The sequence below is a fragment of the Bombyx mori genome, chromosome 6, assembly GCF_030269925.1.
Source record: "Bombyx mori chromosome 6, ASM3026992v2".
Lineage (NCBI taxonomy): Eukaryota > Metazoa > Arthropoda > Insecta > Lepidoptera > Bombycidae > Bombyx > Bombyx mori.
In genome coordinates, this window is record NC_085112.1 from 1,480,481 (window position 1) to 1,493,338 (window position 12,858).

The 12,858-nt window shown below is 38.1% G+C and overlaps 1 protein-coding gene across 1 annotated transcript in view; it reads left to right on the top strand.

The window, feature by feature from the left end:
• LOC101740450 (uncharacterized) overlaps positions 1-12,858 on the top strand; it is a 960,210-nt gene that overhangs the window by 800,512 nt on the left and 146,840 nt on the right. The gene's annotated exons all lie outside the window — the stretch shown is intronic.

Sequence of the window (12,858 nt, forward strand, 5' to 3'; positions counted from 1 at the left end):
ATTATATTGAAACAACTACTCTAAGAAAGGTCTTGCCTTGCATCTGGAACTCTCAGAGCACTAAGTTTTTTTTCCCAATCTTTCGTTGGTAGCCTAAGGAGCTGTTCCAAGTTTGCGCCTGCCGATAGGTGAGCTCATGGGCACAACCTGAGACAGTTACTAATACTGGCCCCAGCAAGAGCAGTGCATCGCTGAATCTACATCCGAATCGCGACCCACTGAGAAGATCCCGCGAGAAACTCACTGGGTTCTGTCTATGGACTAATTCGCACTTTGAACTCTTCGCCGTAGTCGACGATGCTTGAAGATTTTTTTATTATTTGTTTACCACATTCAAAACGATTTTAATTCATTTGATTTACACCTTCCACTCCCTTTTATTAATCGACTATAAGATATAGATGTATCCTTATTTTTTTACTCAAAGCTTTCTATAATGAGATGAACAGTCAATTAATTAATGAACAATTTGTAAACCCCTCTCGTTGTATACTTAAGGTCTAGTTTCACTGCTTGTTACGAAAGGTTATCTATCGCCCATATTGTATTTGTAACTCAACGATAACACAAAACTTAATTTGTTTTGAATCTGCCTATATCTATAAGTGTTTCTTAATCAAAAGCGGTAATTTAATTTTCTGTTAGGGCACGCAGACAACTAATGAACGATGGACATTATTTTTATCTGACTAAAGGAAATGAGGGTTAATTTGAATACGGTGTGATAATATGACATGCAGCTATATGTGTGGTTATGAAAAACGTATCAGAATAAAATCATTCATTTTTTCTGGATAAATCTTACTGAGAGTCGAGTATTAAGCTATAGCAATGTTACTTTCTCGTATTCTTTCAATTCTTGTATTTAAGAGCTCATCTGGTGTTTAATGGTTACCGGTGTCCATGGACCGGCATGAGGTCGACATCTCATTCGTATTACGATAACGGCTATATTTCCGGCGAGAACTCGCACGCACTTACATCTATGATTAGCATAAATTTGTTAATTATTTGTTTGGTTTTTATTTGTGGATGTTATTATTTTAGCGTGGTGTTTAATTTGTGCTCTTTTTAGATACGTTTTCCTTATAAACTAACTAGTTAAATATTAACTAAGCTTTGAGAGCATCTACCTACTTAAGCTAACAGCTATTAGTAAGTTCGTTACTTGTCGTCTGGTCCGTGTCTGTATTTTAGGAAGGCATTAAAAGTACTTCCTGCCGCTAGTCACGTCCGCCCTCGTTCCATCTCTTTTCTTTTGTTCTTTTCGAATTCTTGTCAAGTATTTGTCTTAGGATGAATTCGACCAAACTTAAATTTATACTCGAGTAACTATACGAGGAATGACCTATTCCATGATTTTAATTTCGAGTAAATCCATAGTCGTTTTTCCACGTAAACGAGAGTATACTTGCGCTAGGAATAGCAATACGCGAATAGCAGAGTGAATGGTGAACAAAAATAAAACCCGACAAATAAATGTAGTTGTACAACGGCATAGTGTAAGAGCATACACAGCGTCAACTCGATTTTGCCGTATTTTAGTGTGAAAAAGTAGCTGTTGTGTAAGATATCCACCTGTCAAACGTATTATTTTTATTTGTTGTTTGTTTGAGGGATTTGTCAAGTTTTGTCGTGTGGTTTTATCTTTTTTCGTTTAAACGTTGCATTATACAATGCCAGACTATTAATAATGATTTAGTGCATTGCGTTGACTTGAAATTAAAACAGAATAAATATTTATGAAATGACAGAAATCCGATGTTGGACTGACTGAAGCCATTACTTTACTCTAGGAATAGCTCCGTTATTCCGTGCGAAACGGCGCTATAGTAACAATTCCCGAATAGGCCCACTATTCTTAGAATTGTAGATGGTAAAACGTAAAATTGATTTACTCTCGATTAACTGACGAGTTATTCTAAGAATAAGATTTACTCTTGTTTGGTCGAATCGACCCTTAGTCTACGTTTTTTTTTTATTGCTTAGATGTGAGGACGAACCCACAGCCCACCTGGTGTTAAATGGTTACTAGAGCCCATGGACATCTACAACGTAAATGTGCCACACACCTTGAGATATAAGTTCTAAAGTCTCAAGTATAGTTACAACGGCTGTCCCACCCTTCAAACCGAAACGCATTACTGCTTCACGGCAGAAATAGACAGGGTGGTGGTATCTATCCGTGCGGACTCATAAGAGGTCTTACCACCAGTAAAATTGTCTAGTCATTGAGTCTTATGTCCTGTTAAAGAGGTTACACGCCACAACGTCTGAAGATAGATGAGGACCGGGTTGTGGTGTGGTGTACCACCAGAAGAAATGAGAGCTGCACCACCTTAATTTTTTTTTCTTTTTTTTTTTTTAATGTAATGTACCAAAACCTGCGTGCGTCGTAATACTTGGATTACAATAATTCAGCACCTAAGATCATACCAGCTCCGTATGCAAAAAAAAATCTAACGTTAATTTTTTTTTATATTAGCTAAGAAGGTTTGGCTCTCTTCGTAACTCTTTGTTCTTAAATTATGATTAGAAAGCATTTAGTACATTCGACCTTAGATGTTGTTAACCTCAGACACGAAGGGAGCGAACCGGTTCATCGACATAGACCAGAAAAAGAACACCTTATTATGAATATTCCACTCAAAGTAACCTATAAACATGGTCAAACCTTAGTCGATTTACACAAAAATTATGATCATTTAAATAACAATTGGCAACACATAATCCTATTTGTCTGTTGTTATACAATATTTTATTGTTAACTAGCTGAGCAGGCAGACTTCGTAGTGTCTCTATCGAGAAATAAAAGACCTAATAAATTTTTGTATAAAATAAACTTAAAACAAACAAAAGGAATCCGTCCGACAGGTTACACATGAAAGGAAAAACAAAATTGTTTGTTTTTATATAATTGTGAACATTTTCATATTTATTCATATTTTAAACCTTCTCTGGACTTCGACGAATAATTCAAGATCAAAATTAGCCAGGTAATCGGTCCATCGTTCTCGAGTTTTAGCGAGACTAACGAACAGCAATTCATTTTTATATATAGAGATTGTTTAGGTTTTCTTACCGTAGATCTGAGGCTAGTCTAATGAACCCAAATCGATAGAATAGTACAAAAATTTAATTGTTTCGGAAGAACCGCTATCCATGCTCCTCACTCCTGGAATGGCAAGTAGAATGTAAGACGGCGTTACTAAAAACAAGCCGAACGGTTTTCGTAACAATCCATCTAAACTCAAGTAGTTCAACTACAAATAATGGTTATACAGATATTTTGATGCGAACAAAAGATTAATTTTGATATTTCCGTAATAGTGCGTTACAACTCCATGTGATATCCACGTGTATTTGTTGAGGGTACATACAATTAATAAATCTTTAATTACAAACAAAATACAATTAAGCATTTAGTTAATTATCTGATGATTGTGTATTTTGATATTTATTGTGTACTTGCTGATGTGCCTAATAATTAAAAACTAATTACGACCTAATACGTTAGTATAAGCACTATTTTAAATAGACAATTGAGATTTGCAAAGTGTTTCAATTAATTACATGGGAAAGACCTCATTAAACACTTTAAGTACTTTGCACTGTAGCGCCAACTTGACACATTCGCAAGCATGTGTGTCCTTGTGACTTGAGGTCAATTGTAGAATAAGCCTTGAAACCGACACTCATGAGCACTTCAGGGCAGGAATCAGGAAGATTGTGGTACATGCCCATGACCTAAGCCCATTACGACACTATACGTATTTTTTGCGAAAATCTTTTATAACACGACGTTATTACTTTATCATGGGTGTTGCTTACGGATACGTGCGGGGTACGCATTTCCGATCCGGTGGTAGATTCTGCAACGCATTGCTCTTGCTAGGGCTAGTGTTAGTAAATCCTCTGAGGTTGAACCCCGTGAGCTCACCTACCCGTCCGGGCGTAGATGGAATAGCCCCTTAAGCTACCAGCGGATAGGTTGGGGAAAAAATGTCCGCACTTCTCTCGGATAAATTGGGACACTTGCATGATTTGAACCTATCATAATTCGATGACTTTTTGGCGGGAACGCGAGGAGTGAAGTCGTGTGATTTGTTTTATTTTGTCTATTTAGTGTTTCTTCAGGTTTAAATGTGTAATAACAGTGGTTTATTAACTGTTTAAAATCTGTGAAATTGCACAAATGTGGCAAAATGAAACAAAGCCGCTGGACGTCACTTCTCGGGACCCTCCAAAAAGTCCAATGAAAATGTCTCAGTAGATGACCACCATTTTACTGAGATTATATTTCATCCCATCTCATCTCATCTCATTTCATTTGATTTCATCCGAGTTGATTAATGTCTCAAATTAATCATCTTCATTTCATTTCATAATTTTTCATAAAAATAAGAATATAAATTAAAATAAGACACCACTTAAAGGTCTTAGTTACCAGGTCATAAAATCCCTTAAAAAAAATTAATCATAATTCGAAACGAAAACCAGAGCAAAGTATACAACAGAATATGAACTACTATTTATCTACTACAATATCTACAATTATCGCGTCAGGACGCTCCGTACCGAAAGGTTCGCATCTAGACTGTTTTGAGCAGGGATCTCTGATTGGTAATTAATTCAAGTAACACGATTCAAATCTGAGAATAATTTTAATGTGATCGGAGGCGGAACTGCGACAGGGTCATGGAGATGCCGGGAGTGATTGTTTCATCTAAGAGCGTTTGAATGTGTTGCTGATGGCTTTTTTTTCCTACCTAAGCTGGTAGACTTGAGAGGCTATGCCAGCGTAACTGAGGGAGTAGGTGAGCTCTCGGGACTCTAACCAGAGGATGTTGCTATGTTTTTTATAATTTTTTTAATATTTTTTTTATTGCTTAGATGGGTGCATGAGCTCACAGCCCACCTGGTGTTAAATGGTTACTGGAGCTCATAGACATCTACAACGTAAATGCGCCACCCACCTTGAGATATAAGTCCTAAAGTCTTAGTATAGTTACAACGGCTGCCCTACCCTTCAGACCGAAACACATTACTGCTTCACGGCAGAAATAGGCAGGGCGGTCGTATTTATTTATTTATTTTATTTATTTATTTATGTTCACACAAAAAAGAAGACATAGTACAGGTCGTACCTACCTACGCGCGGACTCACAAGAGGTCCTACCACCACTAATTCCGCAAATTATAGTTTTGCGGGTTTGATTTTTATTACACGATGTTATTCCTTCACTGTGGAAGTCAATCGTGAACATTTGTTTAATATGTATTTCATTAGAAAAATTGATACCCGCCTGGGATTCGAGCATCGGTGCGTCACTCAACACGAATGCACCGGACGTCTTTAGGCCACGACGACTACAAGCTAACACTAGCCCTAGCAAGAGCAGTGCTTCGCAGAATCTACCACCGGATCGAAAACGTAACTCACTGAGAAGATCCATCGAGAAACTCGGTGGGCTTCCATGGCTTGTTTTCTGTGGATATGATAAAGCAGAAAACTCTTTACTGAAGGCTATGATGAAAGACGTACGTAGCAATGATCTAGAGTGGTCCAGTATACTGTGGTTAATAATGGTGACGATTTAACTTACTGGTGGTAGGACGTCTTGTGAGTCCGCGCAGGTAGGTACCACCGCCCTGCTTATTTCTGCAGCGAAGCAGTAATGCGTTTCGGTTTGAAGGGTGGGACAGCCGTTGTAACTATACTTGAGACCTTAGAACTTATACGCATTTACGTTGTAGATGTCTATGGGAACAAGAGGTCCTACCACCAGTAATTGTGATAGGTAAGTATCATTGAAGGGAAAAAAAAGAAAAATACAACTTTACATAGTTACTCATACAATATTTTTTATGTGTTACCGCTAAAACAGTAACAGATCTATTAGGTCATCGGTTCCTAAACTTCTCGACCGCCCAGATGTTCTTAACAATTCTTTGTTGATAATTTAAATTTTTATCTACTTATACAGCTTAGAAGTAAAAGTCGTTTTTGTTCATTAGATTCTCGTTTACATTTGGTTTTTATTACTACATTAGTGAACCAGCTTACGGTTCAACTGCAGTTAAGTGGGCACAAGAACCTATAGTCCTAATTAAAGAATCGCCACACGTCTTAAGATACTTATACGAACTTACAACGTTGTGTGCCAATTTTGATTTTGATTGCAAATAAATTAATAATGAAATCACGACAGCCCTACCAAAATAAAAAAAAAATAGCTAGTGTCAGCCCTTAAGTATGAAGTACGAATTTAAAGGTACCCCATACCTACGCCTATATGTGTATGGAAATATGAAATCTATGATAGAATAGAAAATATACTTAAAACTCTCTCTTAAAACCCTCTTTTTGGGAATTGGTTTTTGCCTAACAATCCACGTGCTGCCCAGCGAAACAAGTATAACATAATCTAATCCAACCATGGTGGTCTGCGTAACGCGCCGCGTGCCGCCCTAATTTCTTTCTTAACCTCAAAAAGAACCGTTTACTGGGTCAGACTAGTTATTTAATCAGAATCAAGGAAGTCATCATTATTTAATGGCAACAGTCAATAATTACCGTTAAAATCACTGGAATAAAAACGTAAATACATTGTCGTGCGACATGATTATATTTTGTGACAGAATTGCTGTTTATCTCCAGGGTTAAGATACAAGAAAAGTATATATGAAAGGTGAAAGAAAGAGAATTATCGAAGTTGAAAAACAGACGTAGGTGTATTTGACATTCAAGTCACTAGAAAACTATACTGAGACCTTAGAACTTATATCTCAAGGTGGGCGGCGTTATATACGTTGTAGATGTCTATGGGCTTCGGTTTACCACTTAACATCAGGTAGGCCAAGAGACCGTTGACGCATACATACCCTATTAGCTTGACCTATATCCTAAAAACGTAACAGAGCTAAAAATACTTTTGTAACTGTTTGTATAATGTTATTTCTTACATCTAAAAGGTAATTCCAAAAATTTTCAAGTGACAATAATTATTTCGCAACATCCATTTTTCTCTGAAACAAACCCTATGTTCTGCTAGTTATTTTTCTTTATGTACTTATGAAAACTATATGAAAATCCGCTTAGTATATCGGGAAATGTGCACAAAAAAAAACCACCCAGCGAATAATTATGAAATAAGATTCATTCCCGAAGCAGCTGCTCTTGAGTTGTTAGGTCTCCATTGGAGGCGCTCGGGTAGCTGTTAGCAAGTCCCACCCCTCGTGGCTAAACTCGTGCTCGCCCATTTGTCCTGGTTTTTTTTTATTGCTTAGATGTGTGGACGAGCTTACAGCCCACCTGGTGTTAAGTGGTTACTGGAGTCCATAGACATCTACAACGTAAATGCGTTACACACCTTGAGATATATATAGTTCTAAGGTCTCAGTATAGTCACAACGGCTAAAACTGGAAAGGCCTCCGAGCCACCAGTAAAGCCTTTATAAAATAATAATAATAATATGAAATGTCTGATTTAACATGTTACTTTTCCTCAATGCATGCAGGTGACAGGAATCCCTGATACGACACATACTTGGCGGCTCCAACCTTCAGCTTTTCGCCTGAAGGAAGGTTCCGGAATGCCAGCTAATACAGCCACCGGACCGGACCGACTACGCGTTGAGCACTCCACATCCAAAGCAAAAAACTACGATAGTTATATAAACTTATAGGTGTACTAGCTTTTGCCCGCGACTTCGTCTGCGTGGAATAATTACTTTGGAATAACGTTAAATTTTACCCGCGACTTTATTTACGTTGTAGGTGAAAATATTTTTGAATAATGGAATGTTAAGGACCTATTTAAGGTACCAAAATCATGCTTTTTAACCAACTTCAAAAGAGGAAGTTATCAAGTCAACCACATCGTTTTTTTATCTTTTTATTTATTTATTGCCGTAGTAGGAAGACGAGCGTACGGCCCACTTGATGGTGAGAAATCACCGTCGCCTATGGACTTCAGCAATGCTAGCGGCAGAGTCAAGCCGTTGCCTACCGTTAAGTACTTTCCACAAGCCTCGTTTGAAGAAGGACATGTCATAGCCCTCAGGAAATACCATGAGAGCTCATTTTAAAACCGGAAGATATGTGGCAAAAAAGATCTCTAGAAACGCACTGTGGATGATCGCAGTGGCTCCAGGTAGAATGGATGAACTTTACTCCGGCGGCGGGCGGTGCGATGGTAAAAACGAGATGATGGGATCATCCCAAACAATTCCTTATCTATGTGTGTTCACCAATTTCTCGAGTATGCTTGAACCGATTCTGATATTTATATTTTCTTTTTTTGTTTAAAAGGAGAGACTTCCCGAATGGTCCTGTAATCATCAAGATCTGATGATGGGATCCTGGAGAAATCGAGATAATCTACAATTTTTAAAGCCTATCTTGAAGTGATGTGGGTGTTTCTTGTTATGCTTCTTAAATTGTGTCAACGCGCACCGGCCGGCCGGCGCCTTGTACATCAAGATTACGCGCTTGATCATTATTTTGCTGCGGTATTATTTTAAAACTGCCATATCTTCTAAGATACTCATTGTAATAAAATGATGTAAAGAGCAAATTTATTTTAAATTAAATACTTGTAATGAATATCGTATTATTTGGATAAGGATCAATATCATCTTTATAAAAACACCTTCACAAGTTTTATCGTGATGTTATATAGGACTATAGCCTTCTTCAATAAATGGGCTATCTAACACTGAAAGATTTTTTCAAATCGGACCAGTAGTGGCTGAGATTAACGCGTTCAATCAAATAAACAAAAAAACTCTTCAGATTTATAATATTATCATAGATATGTGTTTGTTTATCATTATTTTTAATCGTTTTAACTTATGATATTTAAATGGTAATTTTAATAATATTCGAATCTTTCTATGCACACATACGATTTTTTTTTCTTTGAAATAAATGATTTTACTTTAATTTAATTTTAATTTACATATAAACAAAGGATTCTACCGTTTTATTATACGTTTTTGTTACATAAGTTTTCGGTAAATTCATTTATAAAAACTGGAAAACTGTTCTCTGACCTATTGTATAATTCTTCTCTAACTTGTTTTTCGGCAATTTTCAATGTTTCAGGTATAGTACCGGTGACTGATGCTACCAGTTTTATGTGACGGATAGGTTTTCGATTAATTCTTTGACCCCCGTGCAAGAAAGCCCGGTAAGATCACTAAATTTCATTAAAACATCATCGTAATTATCTCTCAATAGTCTGCGACATCTACTCAAGACAACTCCTAAGAAAGAGGGAGCCTGGAGATCAATAATACAGGTCTTTCAGTACGCTTGTACGTTGATGACGCTGCAGTCGGTATCTATGTTATTTATCTAAATTGCAACTAAACGGCTGGATCGACTTGAACGAATTTCTGTGTATGCATTCACATGACAAATTCTGTTGGGTCCGCTAGTAGATTATAATATTTTGATTTGAGACGTATCATCATTCTTCTGCCCTTCTTCCAGTCACCTGGGATCGGCGCCACATTTTTTCTCTTTCCATACTCCTCTATCATATACCATTTCTTCGCTGACTCCCCTCTTACTTTCACGCATCCATTTCTTCTTAGGTGTACTTCTTCCTCTATATCCTTCCACATTCACAGTTAACACTCTCTTACCACCCTCATTTTCATTTCGTCTCACCACACGTCCATACCATCCCAAACTCGCACTTCTCAACTTTTCTGTCACAGGTGCCACTTTCAGACTTCTTTTAACATATTCATTTCGTATTCTCCCCATTCTCTTTAGTCCACACATCCATCGCAACATTCGCATCTCTGTTGTATGCAATCGCCTTTCAACCGCCATTTTTTTTATTTGAGACATATATGAGTTCGTAATTAAAAATTACTCTTTCTTTACTGAGGCAGTATTTAAATTCCCACGCCTTCCAGGAAAATTCGTTGGATCCCAAAACGATTGCGTCACAAGCGTGTGGACTCCCAATTCAAAACTGCGTTAATGATAAGAAGTGATTAGGCGATAATTAATTTAACCGATAACTCAATCCGCAGGTCTCAAACGTGATAGTAAATTCTAGACACTTGAACTCATTTTTAAAGTTATATAAACATTTTGAAACATTTAAGCAATTACGCACATCATAGGTAGAAAGATAATCATTATCTAAATTTACACAATACTTACAGCTATATGCTTTTATGTAAAATTGTACATTAAGGTTTGCTGTAGTTCAATTAATAATAAGTACAGCATTTTCCACTCTACTCAGAGAGTTAGAGAACAAACCCTAAGGTCAGTAGGATTTCCTAGTTCCTACAACGAACCAGTAATCGGTTATTATCGATTGTAAAATAGGATAATTTTGCACGAACCTAGAAACTTAAACCTTAGTTTCTTCTCATGAAAAATTATTATTTTAGTCTATCATCCTATGCTAAGTGCTAAGCCCTCCCAATCATTTGAAAAAAGTCCTACTAATTCTCAATTCAATTTAAAATTCTCAGTTCGCTTTTTCCGATTCGCTTCAGGTGTTCGCTGTTTCGCTTCGAGTAGTTCCGATTACTGACTAGCTGCGTGCCATCACGCTTTTATATCCGATACCACATCCCTAGAATTATCGAGAATATTCCACATAAGTCGAGCATTTTGTGTTTCCACTACCTGACAAAAGATGGCGTTGTACTTCTCGAGCGTTCTAGATGCTATTAGATCCTTCGATATACGTTCGGCTATTCGGCGATAGATGACGTTACTCTTACCGGTGTAACATACCTAAACCGTACTGCCTACGCAAAGTAGCGGTATTAAGGTAAGATAAAATCCTTAACGAGTGGTCACGGACATCTGGTCATTTACTGGCACTAAGCAAACATGCATTTCGTAACTTTTTATCCTGAGTTCATTTGTCAACCTTTTTTTTTTATTGCTTAGATGGGTGGACGAGCTCACAGCCCACCTGGTGTTAAGTGGTTACTGGAGCCCATACACATCTACAACGTAAATGCGCCACCCACCTTGAGATATAAGTTCTAAGGTCTAAGTATAGTTACAACGGCTGCTCCACCCTTCAAACCGAAACGCATTACTGCTTCACGGCAAAAATAAGCAGGGTGGTGGTACCTACCCGTGCGGACTCACAAGAGGTCCTACCACCAGTAAAGATGCATATCGGTTCGTAACTTATTTTCCTGAGTTCATTTGTGAAGTTTCAGTTACAGATTGAATCGACTTACAATTTTACAAGTCAATGCTGCTTGGAACAACAGGAAATATACATAATATATTAATGTACCAAATAAATCTTGATCACCAGGCAAATCGCGTCCAATTTCAAGGATATCTTGCTCACACGCTTGTCACAGTCTGCCGAGCTAACGTTCATTTGAAGATCTTCCCTTTGTGTTTGTGGAAAAGCATGTATCCTTTATGAGACTTAAAGCTATCATAAGAATACTACATGCGCGCAACATTCGTAGGATATTGTACCGTATTCAAAATAAAGATAAGATCCTTTCTTTTCTTATCAATGACTTTTAAACGAAAAAACGTAGGTTTGCTGGTTCTAGGACCTCTTGTGAGTCCGCGCGGGTGGGTACCACCACCCCGCCTATTTCCTCCGTGAAGCAGTAATGCGTTTCGGTTTGAAGGGTGGGGCAGTCGTTGTAACTATACTTGAGACCTTAGAACTTATATCTCAAGGTGGCTGGCACATTTACGTTGTAGATGTCTATGGGCTCCAGTAACCACTTGACACCAAGTGGGCTGTGAGCTCGTCCACCTATCTAAGCAATAAAAAAAAAGGTAATGATCATGACAACTATTATTTGTATTTTGGGGTATATTCTTCAACAAAATGTTACGCTGGTAAGAGTGATTCCATCTATCGACGAATAGCAGAAACGAAAGAACTAGTAAAATCGAGAACGCTCGAGAAGTACAACGCCATCTTTTATCAAATAGCGGAAATACATATCGAAACTATTCGACCTGTCAGAAATGTTCTCGATAATTCTAGGGATGTCGTATCGACTATAAAAGCGTTGCAGAGAAGACATGAAGGCAGTTAGTAATCGGAACTATTCGCGGTAGGCAGCGACTTGGCTCTGCCCCTGGCATTGCTGAAGTCCATGGGCGACGGTAACCACTCACCATCAGGTGGGCCGTATGCTCGTCTGCCTACAAGGGCAATGAAAAAAAAATAAAAAAAAGAAACACGGATCGGACGGATCCGCTGAAGCAAAGCGGAAGAAGCGAATTACGAAATGTAAGGTGCTCTGTAAGTCTTATAAGTGTAGTGCTATAAGATGGCGTCGTACTTTTCGAGAGATATGGATTTTACAAGTTCTTTTAATGTTCGTTTCTGATATTCGACGATAGATGGCGTTGCTTTTACCGGCGTAACGATAATATACGTAATATAGAAATACGTAATATAGGAAACGTTGTGTGCCCCTAATATTAGCACAAGAAAATTTTGGATTAATTTCTGTCAGGTTTGTTATCGCAATGTTGAGTTTTTTTTTTTTTTTTTTTTTTATTGCCTTTGCAGGCAGACGAGCATACGGCCCACCTGATGGTAAGTGGTCACCGTCGCTCATGGACGTCAGCAATGCCAGGGGCAGAGCCAAGCCGCTGCCTACCATAAAGAACTCTCCGCAAGCCTCGTTTGAAGAAGGACATGTCATAGCGCTCGGAAAACACCGTGGAGGGGAGTTCATTCCAAAGCCGGATGGTACGTGGCAAAAAAGATCTTTGGAAACGCACTGTCGATGAACGCAGCGGTTCCAGATAATATGGATGAACTCTGCTCCGATGGCGGGAGGTGCGATGATAAAAAGGAGATGAGGGAATCATCT